The sequence below is a fragment of the Vanacampus margaritifer genome, chromosome 10 (assembly GCF_051991255.1).
Source record: "Vanacampus margaritifer isolate UIUO_Vmar chromosome 10, RoL_Vmar_1.0, whole genome shotgun sequence".
In the NCBI taxonomy this organism is placed as follows: Eukaryota; Metazoa; Chordata; class Actinopteri; order Syngnathiformes; family Syngnathidae; genus Vanacampus; species Vanacampus margaritifer.
In genome coordinates this window covers 23,430,201-23,441,990 of record NC_135441.1, presented here as the reverse complement: position 1 = coordinate 23,441,990, position 11,790 = coordinate 23,430,201, and the positions used below count along the sequence as shown (strand labels likewise).

At 38.1% G+C, this 11,790-nt stretch overlaps 1 long non-coding RNA gene across 1 annotated transcript in view; it reads right to left on the bottom strand.

The window, feature by feature from the left end:
- Nucleotides 1-9,713: 9,713 nt before the first annotated feature.
- LOC144059481 (uncharacterized) overlaps nucleotides 9,714-11,790 on the bottom strand; it is an 88,731-nt gene continuing 86,654 nt past the window's right edge. Inside the window, exon 3 of the long non-coding RNA XR_013295670.1 lies at nucleotides 9,714-9,905. This is a non-coding gene — a long non-coding RNA (uncharacterized LOC144059481). The remainder of the gene's footprint in view (nucleotides 9,906-11,790) is intronic.

Sequence of the window (11,790 nt, the reverse complement as noted above, 5' to 3'; positions counted from 1 at the left end):
AGGTGGATGGAAACCCACCCACTGTCACAACGAGATATTAATGAACTTGCTTTTCTTCATACGTTCAATCCTCCTTGAGAGAACAGCTATTAAAATGCATCCCTCCCATTTCTTATTCTCCTCTGCGTGAAATTTGTTTTTCTCTCACACCCTCCATACCTCCTTCACATTCTCCTTCGGCAGAGAAATGGAAAGGCTGGCCACCTGCCACACACCTGAGAGTTCGGCCTTAATCTGATTAACGATTTTAATTTATATAAGTGAGAAGCAAGGGAGAAGAAGCCGGCTGTTGCATTTACTGACGCCGGGTCGAAACATCCACTCGCACATGCGCATTTCTAAGCACTGTTGGTGTCACATGGGCCAATTCGTGAAAGGGCAGAGAGTGAGAGTGAGGAGAGAAAATGAGGGACGATGCAGGCTTTGGAGGGAGAAAAAAAAAAAAGGAAGCTGAATGAAGTAAACAAGGAGGCACATAAGGCCAACATCACAATAAGAAATAAGACAAGCGAGTGGGGAGGAGACGAGAGGAATGGTCAACTAATCTTGTATTCCTATTAGAGAAAGCTCAATACATATGGAATCTTATGTTTGTTTCCTTTTAAGTGGACTGCTGGATGTCAATAATGAGAATGAAGTTCTAATGACAAATATAATAATAATTTTTTATTTTTTTGCTACTAATAGTATGAATTTGAAAAATGACTTAAGAGTTGTGTTGCTCAACATTATAGGAGAATACGAGAAATAAAATGGACGCCTGGAACCTCATTACAACACTCCTTCACTACTTCATGGTCCGGTTATTACGGCCGTCATTCTATTGTTTTCATTTGTGACCGTAACTTCATTTCTAGAGATCCGGACGTCACATGACTATTTTCTCTGAACACGCCCCACTGCGGCAGGAAAGTAGCGGCGCAGCGTTAATGGACTACAAGAGCGAGGAGGGCTAAAACTAGCGTTTATCCGTCAACTTTGATGAAAAGAACGTGAGGTGGACATGTTGGATTGCCGATGAAGTGTCAGGAGGGCTTTTTTTCTCTCAACTCGTCGAATGCTTTCATATCTGATCATATAAAGACATTGTGTGGGACGTAGGGAGATTTGTTTGGAAGGTAACTCACATTATGGTTAGCATGAAGCTAGCATGAAGCTCAGCGTAGCACGCCGCGGGACTCTCAGCTCAAACTTTCTTTGTTAAAGATGAATCGGTCCTTCAGCAAGCCAATACCGGTCGCTATTTCCTCCTTTCCTTCTCTCGCTCTCTCTCTCACGCACTCCCTCTCTCTTTAAAAAAAATAAAAATCATACTGATTATGTAACGCCGGTACATGTATTCCGTTACTTCCCAAGCCTGGTAACAGTTAGCATCTGCTGATTCAGCCACCATGTACAAAGTTCAGCTCGGTATTTATTCTTTATTTTACATTTTAAAAACAAATATTTTTTTTAAGGGTAAGTTGTTTGGGGATGTTTTTTAATTGGATTAATAGAGGCCAAAAATCAAAATGGATCATGACAATGGTTCTTTTTCACTGATTCATGATCAACGAATGGATAAGCAAAAACACAGCATGGTCGTAAAGATATAATAAGGTGAAGAAAGCGATATAATACATAAATTGAAGAAGCTGAGGAGAAAGTTGCGGCTCATAGTTAATAATAAGGCAAACTGGATGTAGTGCAATTGTTATTTTGAATGGAGTCAGGGTCAGACGAAATATTTTCCTGTGAAACTTTGATCCATCATCTATCTTGTTGTGTGTTGTTTTCTCTGCCACTCACAACCGTAGAATGTCTAAAAAAAAAAGTTATTTTTGTTGTGGTAGCCGTCTTTGGAGAAATGTCTGGAAAAAAAGCCGAGCATCCCTCTACCTGCCTCCGTTCCTTGTTTTACACTAATTGGAAGGTCTGCTGCCTCATGTGTCTTTTTGCTCCCCTTGGTTCATTCTGCTTGCTATCAAAACGTTCTGTCTCCTCCTTTTCTCAATTACGGCACCTTCTCCTTTTTCTACAGTCAGATTTTAGCTGACACCCTTAGATGTTCTTGTGTGCATTGTTGTGCCCCTGCAACGTCTCTGCCAATATTTTACCCTTTGAGATGAGAGCTTGGAACGTAGAAGTCAGCAGATATGGAAAACTAGCAAAGAAAGAAAAAAGGTATCAGGATGATGGGGTGAGAAGTCTGTGAATAGAATAAAAATAACTAGTGAATGTGAAGTTGTTTTTTTTTATTGTCATGCTATCAGTAAACTCAGTCAACTACAGTGGAACTCCTCCCTGCTATAAATAGAATATAAAGACCATCTTAAACGTATACAAACAAAACAAAAAACTTAGTGGACAGTCGGAGCCAAGATTTGACCTGCCGACCCTTCGACGCTGGATGACTTCAGTTGGTAGAGGTCGTCCAGTGACAGAAAGGTCAGTGGTTCGAAACCTGGCACCTCTAATACATACATTATAAATTGCTGGATTATAATTAAAGGTGTCAGGTCAGGCGATTATTTTTACATTTTTTTTTAAATACATTTTCAAAAAAAACACATTATTATTATTATTTTTATTTTTTTAATTAAATGGAATGGACTTCTATTTAAATACTACTTTTTTAGCTATTACAAGTGTCCTACTACTATGCTACTACTACTATTGCTACAAGTACTACATACATGCGTCTTTCCTCCTTGCAGCAGTCCCATTGAAAATTTCCGCGGGAATTTTTTTAGTTTTTTAAAATCTTGATTAATCGCATGACTTCAATAGTTAACTCACGATTAATCGCAAATTTTTATATCTGTCCTAAATGTACAATGAAATGTACAGTAAAATATTTTTTTCTAAGTTTTCATACTCTTAACATAAAAGTGGAAAAAATGAAAAAAATGGAACTAATAGAAATATGGCTGCATCTTTTAGTCATTGTAGTCACAGTTTTCAAAATAATTCATAAAATTGAGTTCAAATTAAAAAGATACACAGTACTGTAAAAACGAGTGTGACATTAATTTGTGTTGGTCATTTTTCTGCCACTAGATGGCATAATTGCATTTGTAGGACATTGGTGACAGCTCAGTGCATTTTTCTTTTCATATTAAGAGCTATGTAATCTTTAATATGAAGTACACATTTTTAAAATTGTAAAATACAACTTGACCCCAGTCTCCACAAATATATGCATTATTATTAAATGTATTACTACTAATTTTAATACACCCAATGTGTACGGTTTATGAAACAGTTTATAGGAGTATTATCATATTACTAGAAAATCGGATTTTTATTTGGGGTTCATCGGAAGCACCTTAAAGCCGCTCAATGTAGAAGATTGAATTTCAAATTGCTAGCGTTTATACTTCCCCTCTTGAAAAATCTTTCAATAATGGTGAAAAAAGTTTGTATTTAAAATTCTGGATCTTCACTTTAAAGGCAACCTGTTGGTTGGTTGTGGTGGCGTATTTTTGTCCTGTTTACTAGATTTTGGTAGCAGGAAAGAAAAAGTTTTTTTTAACGAGTAGAATTAAGCTCATTGGGACCAACAAATGCAAATACTATTACCAAATATGATATTATAGTGGCACAGTTAATCTCACGCACGAATTTCTTTTTAATTAATTGAACACCACAAACCTCAGAGGGGCTGTCCACGTCTTTTCAACAGAACAATGTGTGCTCTTTAGGCTCTAACAACATTCACCTCACTTGACTTGAACATAAATCTCCCTTTGGGCCTGCAAGATAATGAAATACATTGAATGGGGGTTAATGAAGTGAGCCTGAAGTTATTTTTGTAGACACGCACGCACATGTAGTATTCCCACAGAGAGACGTCGAGGTTACGAAGTCAGAAGTGCTTTGTCCTCACATTTGCGGCGGGCGGGCGGGGCGGGGCGGCTTTCAATAAAGACACTTTCATTTCATAATTGGACAGGAGGGTGTGGTGGGGAGCAAAATGAATATCCTTCCAGATAACTCAGTCATCAGAAAGCTTATGGTCAGCGTCACGCTGCTGACGGATCAAAAAGCAACATCGTCCATCAAACGTGGCAAACCGTTGATGGCAATTAGAGCGGCGAGTAGAAATCTGGCTACCTCCGTGAAACCTGATGGACAGTTCCCTCGCTGATCCTCGATAAATGTATGCTGATGGCGGCAGAGCAGATTGTAGTGATAATCTGTGCGTCCAGATCATGATTGAGGTTGAGCGTTGAAGCAGCAGAACCTAATTATTGTCAGCCATCGACAAGAAGTGGAGGGAGGATAAAACAATCAAAGCTCTGTGGGAGGAAGATAGAATAGATGAAATAAGCCACTCAATAATTACGTGGCCATTTCCCCACCAAGGGGCGGGTCTTAGTACGCAGCAACCGTGCGGAGAGCTCACAATCCACACAGGTGACAACGGCAGCAGGCTGGAAGAACTTTGACAGCCTGGAAAACTCAAGACAAGACTGGTTGGAGAGGCACCGCGGAACAGCAGGCGGGTGTCGGCACCTTTATGGAAAGAGACATCCAGCGGTGTCATCACTAAGCGGGTGATTGGCTTGAAATAAAAAAAATAAAATAAAAATCACAGATGGTGAAATGCTGAAAAACAAACAAACATTGGTACACCGCTACCCACTCTTTGGGGCTTGCATGCAGAACCAAGACAAGGGCAGGCAAAATTATTTTGGACCCTGCACATCCTGGTCACCACCTCTTCCAGTTCCTTCCCTCAGGTTAGGTGCTATCGAACTATGCACACTATGCAGCCTAGGGCTGCTCGATTATGAAGAAAATATTAATCACGATTAATTTGGTAGTAATTACAAACACGATTATTTTGGTACGTTTTTTGGTACAAAACAAGAAAATGCATAAACAAGACAAATAATTTTTTGGGAAATACTATAATTATGCAAGTTCATTTTGGACCAAGCAAGATTGATTACATTTGTAATTTTAAAGAAATAAATTTAAACAACACAAAATTTGTATTAATAATCTTTTATTTTGTTTACGATTATGCTGATTTTGTAATTGTGGAGTGTAATATTTGAAATTTTAATTAATAAAAAAAATATTGTACATATAGAACAGATATAAAATTTGTGATTAATCGTGAGTTAACTAGTGAAGTCATGCAATTAATTACGCAAAATTTTAATCGCCTACGCCCCTATCTTCTTAAAAAAGTATTTTTCTTTATTTTTAATAATCTTTTCTTAAAAAAAAAAAAAAAGAAAATATAAAAAATTAGGGGCATCAGGCGATTAATTTTTTTATTCCTAATTAATCCCATGACTTCTCTAGTTAACTCACGATTAATCACAAATTTTATATCTGTTCTAAATATACAATAAAAAAATCTAGGTTTTCATACTCTTATTAACAAAAGTGGGAAAAAAAGTTAAACGAATAGAAAGAGTTAAAATGAGTTTTTGACGTCTATAGCCGTCAATGGCAGTGAATGAGTTAATGGTGTATACGAGTCCCCTTTTTGCGCTTTTTCAGTAAATTCGCTTAAAAAATTCCAAGCAATTGGATGGAAACCTCAACTAATGTTTGGGAATTTGGCAAGCAGTACTTCGCCCAATGGACCTGACAATTTTGTGACAGAAGGTAGCTGAGATTTTAGACCAGGTGAAACCAGGTCTAAGTTGTGGCGCAGGTGGTTTCGATTGAGATACAGGCAGACAGATCCTGTGCGGTGGATGTCATCACATTTCAAAATAACAAACAGCGTTCAACAAAACCTCTGAATCATTGTAGAAATCAACCTCATTGAACGCGTCATACAGGTTGAGGAGAGAAAGAAGGAAACGACAAAGGCCAGATGTGAAAAAACAGATTGGATTAAACCTGTCCGACCATGTATTAGTCATCTGAACTCCCCCGCCAGGATCACAGCGCTTGAGGAAATTAACAGCAGAAGGCGATTCATTTTGTCTTGACTGTGACTGTCGAAAAATATCACGACACCATCTCGGTGCAAAAGACTGATGTGAATCATGAATCAATATCATTGTGGTATTTTGTCAACCGATCTTTAGTCCTCTACAATGTACTGTATGATAAAAAAAAAAATCAATTAAAGATGAGGAAAGCACCATTTCTTTTAAAACTTTGTTATCTTTATTTTAGTTTCCAAGTTTGCCAATTGGGAATAGCACCACGTAGCGAGGTTCTTTTTGTTTGCTTTTCTTTTGTCTTTTGCAGAATTTCGATCGACAAGCTCATCAATTTGCTGCTTTTGGAAATGTGTTTGGTAATATAATCCAAGTCTGAATATGCTTACTTTGTAATGCAATTCTGAACTTTTCCACTAAATCATATTAACACAATTTCTTACTCATGGCAACGGATAATAAATAACAAGAATGAAACGTGAATAATTAGTTCATTGCTATTCATGCAATTTCATGACCTGTGAGAGTGAATGTGCTAAATATTCATTGAAATGATCAGTAATAAAGTTAATTCTGCGATGTTTGGCGTAACCCCCCCCCCCCACACACACACACACTCTATCATCTTGCATCATAATCAAAGCAAAGTATAATATATTGTTCACCTTGGTCCGTTACATTTGGATGTTGCGAAATTGTCATTTAGATTTTGTACCAACATTATGCAAAATCGAAACTTTATTTCATTTATTGGTGATAGGAAAATGTTTTAGCATGCTTGCTTAACTTGACCTAAACAGGTCACTGTTGTCAACGACTGATATAATCGTCTTAATTTACACATAAAGACGTGGCACTTAAGAGCGTCATCCCCAAAGTCATTGATTTGTGTGTATGCCCTCAATCATGGATTATATTTTGATAGAATTACATTTCCCATCTGAAATTAAAATCCTTTTCAGGCATTAATTGGCCTGAAATTGATAGCAGGATGTGAAGTGCAAGCTAATAGCTAGCCGCAATGATTTGACTGAAACGTGGACGTCGCGGATGCTCATAAAAGAATCACACAAGATAGAAAAGTGGTGGAGAAACGGTTTATTAATGTTTCCGTGAGATTACAGTCCCAAAAAAATGGGTGTGTGGCCTAATTAACTGTGATGTGGAGGAGAAAATGGAGCTGAGCAGAATAAGGGTGTAACGTTTTTTTTTTAAATCCAAAACGACAAGGTTGACTGACGTGCAGACGCTCTAATATTGCCATTTAAATAACATTAACATTCCACTCGTGTTACGATTTTGTCGAATGATATTTCATCAACAGGTCATAGACTGTATTTATTGTAATTTAATGACATTTCCTATCAAGATCTTTAATGAAGCTTAAAAATGAAGAGCCTACTCTGTGAATCTTCATTTGCCTAATTAGAACTAAGGGCAAATAAATCGTTGTAAGGAGATTCAACATGTTTCCAATACAAATCAACTCATTAAGACCATTTGGATGGATAAAATGTTGATTTCTTCCCAGCTGATGTGTTGATCGGGAAACACATTAAAACAATTAGGACTGCCGAGAATTATTTGCTGAGAGTGCACATGAAGGGCGAGTAAAGGTTTAAATGATTCAATTTGAGATGCTTAACAACTTCAGCAACTGAAGAAATAGCACAACGCAATGCTTGACTATAAGGAATGAGGGGTCAAACTCATTTTCACCGAGGGCAACATCACCATAATGGTTGCCCTCAGAGGGCCGGATGCAACTCGAAGACAGTATAATTGTAACCAAATAGTTTAGAATAAATGTAACTACTCCTCGGAATTCATTGAATACACGTGTACATGTCGTTTTTTTTTTTTGTATACAGTATAAAAGGCTCCAAATAAGCGGTTTAGCATCACGGTTTGCCAGGCGAAATTAGCATTTAGCGCCTCATCAAGACGCAGCAAATAGCAAACGTGAGAATCAAAAGAAGAAAAAAAGATGGTTCTAGAAAAATTTGCTGTGCTGAGGGCTCACGTCACCTACTGTGGGTAGTCGCAAGTTGAGGGAAAGCTCTGTTACTTACGCCGTGGCAGCTAGCTAGCTAGCTAGCTAGCTAGCTAGCAACAAGCTTCAGCTGCCTACTAGTGCACATAAACACGTTGTGGAGTGGTTCTGAAGTCAGTCATCATCAGATAAGAAAAGCAGAAGCCATGCTAATTGCTAAGATCGATACAGCTAGCGCGTTTAACACTGAAATGAAGAGCTTGGGTTATCGAGTCCACTTTTTACTGACATCTAAGATGGATCCACATTAAAGCGAACAACATCAAACTCAAAACGCTTTTTCCAATTCAATTCTTTTTCCATTACCCCTCAACTTTTTATGATGGAAAATTGACTCCGCTTCCCCCCCCGGTTGTGTTTTGCAAAAAAGACACCGACTGCTTGACTGCGTGGGTCCTCAAGGCAATGCTCAAAGTGGCGTGTCATTTTATTATTATTATTATTTTTTTCAAATTTTTTTTTCAATTTTTTTTTCATTAGTTCACTTAAAACCTATTAAAAAAATCCCATAGCGTTCACCTAAACCGTGGCGTGTCATTTTAGAGCTGAGGTTGTTACCGAGCAGAATTGGAACCCAGACGCCTTTCAAATCGAATGAAAACACGCAGGTGAGCAGAGGTGAGAAACCCGTGACAACACAGAAGGATACATTTGTGGTCCAAGAAAAAAAAAAAAAAAAAGGCGAGTGAGCAGGGAACCGGTACTGTAAATAAGGAAAGTAAATGGACAGGTGAGTGAGCGTCGGACAAGACAAGCGAGTGAGAAACAGAAGCAGACGGAGAGACGAGAGAGTGGGAGAAAGATAATGGCGCTCTCCAAGATAAAAGTAGAGAGTGAAAATAGAGCTTTCAACAGGGAATGGGGAGATTTAGCCATGTTCCGTCTTCCCACCGCCAGCACAAAACCAGTGTGTCTAATATCTGGCGCTCATTAAAAGTAGCAAAGCGGCGCGAAAAAGTTTTTCAACAAGTTTGAAGTGACACAGAAATTAAGCTAAAGACTAAAAGAACTTTTGCTCTACCAGCCTTGTTGGCACTCCCCGTCCAAGGATATTGGACGGAATGCTGTTTGAACTATGAGACGCTTATACTTGGTTAGTCCCACTCGAAGCTCAGTGCGGGATTAAAATTTTAATGTAACATAAGATGAATCTGCTTGGCTTCCCAGTTCTGTCTGCAAAAGAAACAGACATCCCTAAAAAGGAGTTTAAATTCTGGTCTCTTACACACACACACAACAAGCCCTGTGCTAGGTCAGTGCGATATGGACAGGAACAAAAAAATCAGATTTTTATTTTATGAAAATATTATATACTAACTAGAAAAAGTGCACTTTCTACAGAAATTGCATGGGAATGCGGAAAGTTAATAAAAGCTGAATGTGGGAATGCTTGAGAAATGCTTGTAAAGTAAATCTAAAGATAAGTTACAGGAAAATGAAAAAAAAAAAAAGACAAAGAAAACTACATTAACGGTAAGGAACTTCAAGAGGGAGTCGATCCCCGCGACCTCCTGGTTACTGGACATTGGACAATGCACTTTACCAACTGTGCTAAAGTTCAATGTCAGTCCCATTGAAAATGAATAGGGAAACGTTTTTATTTAACGTTAAATTGCGTGAATACTGTAAGTAATGTGGAATCAGACCATATATACTCAGGATGGCGTGAATTTTCGAAGCAAGTTGAAATTCGAACAGTGTAAATCGGAAAAATTATGTGGGAGTTGCATGGCAAAAAAGTGTGGAGAATAAAAATCACAATAACATATGTGGGAATGCTGAAGTTTATTTTTGTCTTTTCCTCTTCTGGGATTTGATTTATTTCTCCTGATACAAAACATACGACAGAATTAACTTGCACGGAACATGTTTTGTTTTCTTTGTAGAGAATATGAAAACGTCATTCTTCAACAACGCCGTAAGCACGTCAGTGAGGACGGACGGACCGACAGAAGTCGCTGAAAAAAAAAACGGATTAAAAAAATCCCATCATCATGACGAATAAACATAAATGAATCAATGAATTGCCGAGCCCTACTTTAAATAATGGCTTTAAGATATCATTTCCTTAAAACAATTTGGACAGCACGCCGGATTGCTTTTCACTTTTGTGATCTGTGAGAGGTAATGTGCTAAATCACAAACAGAGTCGACACTAATGGCAAACTGTTGGGTATATTTCATCCTCATGTTAGGTGGAAATTATTTATTTTGTCTCTGGTGCCTTTTAACAGCTTTCAAAAGTATTACAAGAGTATATTAAGCCACGGAACTGCAGTGTACTGTGACAGACTAACAAATCCTTCCTCCCCGCAGATGGTGATTTTGCATGCGGTGGTTTTCGGCTATCCTCGCATTAATTCAGTCCCCCTCTGCTTTCCGGGACGGACTTCAAACAGTGCTTGTATTCAGTATGCAACCTGGAACCAGAGGTCCCACATGCAGGTCCAGAAAGTAAAAACCCTGCCACAATTTGGCTTTAGCCACAAGAGCTTCTACTCAACCGGCAGGTCAATGAGTTCCGCAAGTTTGTTTACCTGCCGGTTGAGTAGAAGCCACTTGTGGCTAAAGCCAAATTGTGGCAGGGTTTTTACTTTCTGGACCTGGACTTGACACATCTGCCTGTAAATGCATTTTTTGGGGTCCGATGCCAATACTGATTTTTGGCAGAAAAAAAAAAAAATACAGATTACCGACTAATCTGCTGATTATTTAAAAATATAGATTTAATGCATAAAATTGTTTTCCCGCAGCATTTGTGTGTAAATATTCATTATTTGAAGGAAAAACACTCCCTAAGTCGATGCTAACTTCCTGTTAGCATTTGAATCGGGTCTTCCCTTCACTTTTAGCATTAGCACTAGGCTAGCGATGTTTTAAAAACAAAGCATGTTTTGCACTTAAATATACAGCGGATGTCATTCTTAGCGCCAACGTGACCTGGAGGATGAAGGCAAGCTCGATTCCATCAAACGTCAACAAAAGCAAACCTTCACTTTTTACACTTGCTGGTGTCAAACAAAACTTTATTGTTAACTCTGAATTAGGGCCCGACCGATATTTAATGCATAGAATTGTGTGCGAATACTCAGTCAATGCTAACTTTCTGTTAGCATTTGAATGGGACCTTCCCTTCACTTTTAGCATTAGCGCTAGGCTAGCGATGTTTTAAAAACGAAGCATGTTTTGAATTTAAATATACACTGGATGTAATTCTTATTGTTGTGTGTTTAGTTTTACAGTTAACTCCAACTGGGGTGCCGTTAAACAGCTTAAAGGACGCTTAGGGACAACAGAATAACCAGAATAACATATGCTACACACTTGTTAGCTGCTAATGCTACACAAGCAAAATGGTGCATTCAGGGTACTTTCACAGCATCGTAAACTTTGTTTTTCTTCTATGATAACGTTTTAAGGGGAAAGTTTGGCCCAATTGGCCGATTTATCAATCGACTGTGCTCCTAACGCTAACAATTTAGAGTCTAAAATTAAGCCACAGTGCATGTTTTGAGGATGTGAGAAGAAACTGTAGACCAAGCAGAAAACCGAAGTACTTCGTCACCTGAATGTGAGGTTGCCAAAAAAGATTATGGATCACTCCAGAGAACACAGAAGACATTTAATATACGTTAAATGTTGCCTGGGAAAAAGAAAAAAAAGATTTATGTTCCACTGCTAAAACTGTCGACATTGAACAATAAAAGCTATTTTATCATTATGGCTAATCCTTGCCAGAAGGGAAGAAGCTTGTGATATACAGTAGTTTTAAATTTGCTTAATATTCAAAGGCAGGTTCAACACAAAAATTGTCAAAATTTTTACGAGCTTTAAATTAAACTA